The following is a 5283-nucleotide window of genomic DNA, read 5'->3' on the forward strand; positions in this document are numbered from 1 at the left end:
ATTATGTTTAATAAAAGTAACCGTGCGTAGGTAGTAAGAAACAACTTGAGAGTACACGTTGTAACAATAAATGACATAGTTGGATTGGTCTTTGTTAGATTAGTACATTTTTTGATAGATTTTTCAAACACCCAACTTACGCACAATCACCTTGTCCCTTTACAAAAACGCCGTGAAATAGCCGATATTACTTATCTAAGTATTACCACGGACTAGTCTACTAGGACGAGCAATCGCCATATTGAGTAGCGTACCCCGGAAGAAAACATTATTTTTGTATTAAACTTAGATGGCGTTTGTCATTCAGCGGGCTGTAGGTTGTGTAGTGTATTCCGCAAGAGGTCGCTGCCACTAGAAGAGTTGTAGACGTTGTAGTTGTTAGGTGTAGTTGGTGTAGTTCTTAGTTTTTCTTATACGAGCGGATAGATGGCGCAATAATTTGTATACTACCGCATCATTTGCGTTTCTATGTGTGAACAGCGCATCTGTACACGTGTCATTGTGTGAGTTAGTTGCTTTGCTTTGCAGTAAACATTCGATGTTTTAGATAAAAATGGTCTTCACTTCACAGCAAGATGTGTTATTGTTAATCGTGTAAACACTAGCAGAAGTAGTGACTGCAAATTTTATAGATTTCCAAAAGTAGTGTGGAAACAAGAACAGCGCAATAAATGGATAATTGCCGTAAGGACAAAAAAGTAAGTCACCTAACCTAACCTCTAAAATCATATTACCTTCCTTAAATACGCAATCATTTGATTTATGTTATAATCGTATGAAGTTTTAACGGTGAATTATTTTGTTACAGTCCCGATGGATCTCTATGGCACCCAATTTGCAGTGCTCACTTTATCGGTGGTAGAAAGGCTGATGAACAAGTCAGTCCCAGTTATGTTCCAAGGATATTTCCCCCGCAGTAAAAAACAAAACGGATTGACGAAAATGCGGCAATATCGAGGTTTCAACGTTATATGGAACGAAGAAACGCGAAAAAAATAGAAGCAGTTAATGCTATTAATATAACTAATACAAGTGACTTTGAATTGCTGGAAAACAGTGTCAAGAATATTCTGCTCGTATGTTGAAGAAATAGCAGCTGGTACATCAAATTAGGTTTTTTGGCCAGACAAAAATGTTGTGCAGCAGACAATGCCAGAATGCTTCCGTCCGGAGTATAGTAACACTAGTCATTATTGATTGTACAGAGTTTCCTATAGAAGTACCATCAAGTGTTGATAATCGTGTGTATTGCTACTCACTCTATAAAAAGTGCTTATTAGTATTACTCCAAGAGGCTTCATTTCGTTCAAGTCAAAAGTAAGTGGTGAAAGAAAAAGTGTCTCCCAAATAACGGTAGTCAGGATTAGTCGACTACTTAGAAAATGGGGATATTGTATTGGCTGATAAGGGATTTCCGGCAATAAAGAAGGTAATTGATGAAAGTGGAAAAGAAATTGCTATTATTATGCCACATTTTCTCCAGAATAAAGGTGAATTTACAAGGGAAGAGACTGATGCAACTTATAAAATAGCTCGAGTCAGAATTCATGCCGAAAGAATAATGCAGCACTTAAAAATTTATCAGATACTACATAAAATACCTGTAATTTGTAATTCCTAGGTACCTTGAGATAACTCACATAATCATAATTATTTCAGTAAGTATATTAATTAATTCACTTGCAAGTCTTATTTTTAAGTAATAGACGTCTTTATTTCATTTATTACTTATATAATAACATTCATTTAATCGTGCATCTAAAGCGTGCCTCTCTTTTTTTTTTGGCAAGGGTACACAACGCATTTATTTCCACGGTCGGCCGACCTATATTTATTAGCTCAGGATACAAGGAAATTTAACTTAAAGCGCGCACACATACTATTTTTATACTCATACAGGCAGTTCTTTTAACACATCCTTACATCATAACCTTCCATGTGTCCAAGGAGTCTCCACAATTGATACTCGACCGAATCATGGTCAGACATCCAAGGATTCCGTGCCTGCCTTGTATCCTGGTGTACCCTTGTTTCCCTAATCGCTCAAGGCCGCCTCTCGGGCCACCGAAGATGCGATAGGCATATTTAATTAATTATCTTTCATATTACCCTCTGTCAAAAAAAAAAAAACATTCATAAACCAAGTACATAAACACAATACCATAAAACTTCAACAAATAAGAATTTCAACAACTCTTAGTTGATCAGGCTAATCGTTCTTCGAAATACTTATCTGCTTCAGTTTACCCGAACTTCACTAACGCGCCATTTAATATCAATCAAATACCATCTCCATTATTCCAACCAAAATCCAGTTATACTTAGAAAACCTACCTCAGACCTATTCCTTTCTATCTCACCTCATATACTTACATACAATTACAAACTGTAATAAAACCTCTAGCCATAAAATCCAACGTCAAAACAAATCAAAACATTCCTATGCCTTATTAATATAAACTTTTTGTATCCATTTCCATTCCTATACTTATCAATGATTTTATCTTTTCGTAAATATCTCCTGTGACTCGATCTCCTATATTTTTTTTACTTTAAAATTATTTTTACAATGTCATTTACCGTGCTTATTATTGTTCCATCCGTGTAAAAATATTATCGTCAAGTCCAAACAAAAAAAATCTTGACTAAAATCTTAAATTTAAACACATAAATAATATCCATTTAAGTACTAGTTAACATTTTAACTTAACATGGTTAAAAGTCGGCATGTCTCTATATGTAATCATTAAGTTTAAATACGACAAAATTGAAATAATCTAAATTGTTGCACAATACATTCATAAGACATTATGTTGAAACTGAAATTCGAGATGTAATAACAGAAGCTACATTCCAATCCCTTTTATGTGAACTCGCGCCGCGGATGGCACGCCTTACTTGTACAGTTGTACACTATGACGAATTTTGTATCTAAGTGCAGAAATAATCTATTGTTACGTGTACCAAATAAAATAAAATTACGAAATGCTAAAATATGATTAAATAATACTTTTAATTTACATGGAGCTAGGAAATGAAATGAATCCTTTCTTTTAACTATACTATTATTTCGTTATTAAGCAGCATACTTATTTAAAATATGAGAAAAAAAAAAGAAATATTAAGCCACATCTTTAAATTATACGTTAGCACCAAATTAGGAAAAAAAAAAAAGTAAACTTCATTTCCATGAAAGCAATAGCTAATATTACATAATGTCACTTATTTTAATTATTTAATAAAAGAAGAGAAATGTAAAATAAGAAATGACAACGAAAATAACACTATACTTATTTAACACGAGAAAAAAATGGACAATCAACTGTATATAACGTAACACCACACTGTGTACCGCACCTGCCTTTGAATATCTCACGATTACATTTCCACCTTGTTCTCGACTCCAACTCCGGCAAGGTCAAGTCTGGGGTCCGGGACGCGAACAAGCTCCCGGCTGCAACTTCCAAGTTTATCAGCGGCTTTTTTTTATTTTATTATAATTTTTATTTTATTTAAGTCCATTTTCACATTTGTCTTTTTGCCACGTCTAATTTTAAAATACTTTTTAGGTATTTTTTTGCATTTGCACTAGGTACTTGTCCACGTTGCACACAATTTAATTGTTATAATTAGTCTAAACTTTTCACATTCACTTTTTGTATTACGAGTATTAGTCTTTTTATTACACTGAATGTTCCAATATTTTCACCAAGGCCAGTACTTCTGGCTGGCGCAGCGCGCCGCCAGTGCAGCGCAAGGCCGCACTGGCAGGATCGCCATGTGAGGTAGGACGTAAAGGAGAACTCGTTCGTACTGAATATAGGTTTATTCTGTCTTAAATAACAAGTACAAGCCTTTATATACTAAGCTATGCAAGTGTGTGGGTAAGGCGTAGTACACACACTACAGACTGTTCTCTAAATTAAATGTAGACCAATTTATATTAAGTTTAAATAACTATGACTGGACATCTCTTTTGAATAAACCTGTTAGTGTAAACCTTATCGTCAGTTCAATTCTAGACATAATTACCTATTATTATAACTTACATTTTCCTTTAAGGAGATATCCTCATAAAAGTGTAACCAGGTCTTGGGTCAATGAATCAGTAAGGGAGTTACGCTCACGTTTACGAAGTACCAAAAAACAAATGTGTAGTAACCCTGACAATTGTCATTTACCCAAAGACTTGACAGTACTCGAAACCGCTTACTTTAAAGAGTTATGTACAAGTCGGAGGGATTTTATCAATAAATCAATAGCCAACAGTGACAACATTAGCCGTACGTCGTGGCGTGTAATTGCCGCCGAAACAGGTAAACAAGTAAACAAAGGTGACGCAATCGATATACTGATAAGCAGATCAACAGCTGAGAGCAATGCGCAACGATGCGCCGCCGTCGCTGCAGATCTGAACCGGTTTTACGTTAGCGCAAATATTAATTTACGAGCACACACTGACATTCCATTAGCACTCCAGTATCTGAGTCAGCATATCGAGCGACATCGATGCGTATTTCACTTCAATGGGTTTTCTTATCAACAAGTGACCAAAGTTGTGCATAAAATAAAACGTAAGAGCTCAACTGATATTAATGACATGTCGACACGTTTGTTTGACCTACTTCCGCCATACATTATAGATATTTTTACTAGATTATTTAATGACTGCGTAACAAACGGAGTTTATCCCACTAACTTAAAAAAGGTTAAGGTTCAGCCTGTGTACAAAGGAAAGGGCGAGAAACACGCGTTAAAGAATTATAGACCTATTTCGTTAATCCCGATGTGACGATTACACAATAAACAGTACGACGCAACTACCCGCTAGCTTCACTCCGGGGAGAAGTGTCATGGCGGCGGGTGGCTGGCGGAGTGCACGAGCAATAACAGTTGTTTCATTTGATCACCCAGTACACAACGGAGCCTGGACGTCACAGATGGCGACGAGGGTAAAATATTACAAAAAAAATACGGAAAGGAAAGGTAACGGTGGCGGAAAAAAAACAAACCTAAGGTATGGAAATCCTAACCTAATAGCTACCGTATTTGTCCATTTCCTCCTGAGCTGCCGATTGTATTCAGGTAATACAAAATTTTGGGCGAGGTGATATTCAGTGTAACGAGTGACGTACGGTTGTACATAATGCGAAAATTTGTTGACTGTTTACATAAGAACAGTGGTTAACTTTACAACTATTATTGAGTAAATAATTGATGGTACGTAGCTCGGGAGGAATGTTTACTAAGCAAAGAAGAAATATACGCGTGCTTATTACACTA

The 5283-nt window shown here is 35.8% G+C and overlaps 1 long non-coding RNA gene across 1 annotated transcript; it reads left to right on the forward strand.

Annotated features, from left to right (window-relative positions):
* The first annotated feature begins 509 nt into the window (after nucleotides 1-509).
* LOC134805785 (uncharacterized) lies at nucleotides 510-986 on the forward strand. Its single transcript, XR_010146393.1, has 2 exons — nucleotides 510-698; nucleotides 809-986. It is a non-coding gene; the product is annotated as an uncharacterized LOC134805785 (long non-coding RNA).
* Nucleotides 987-5283: the final 4297 nt, after the last annotated feature.

This window comes from Cydia splendana, unplaced genomic scaffold (assembly GCF_910591565.1).
Source record: "Cydia splendana unplaced genomic scaffold, ilCydSple1.2 scaffold_59_ctg1, whole genome shotgun sequence".
Taxonomy (NCBI): Eukaryota; Metazoa; Arthropoda; class Insecta; order Lepidoptera; family Tortricidae; genus Cydia; species Cydia splendana.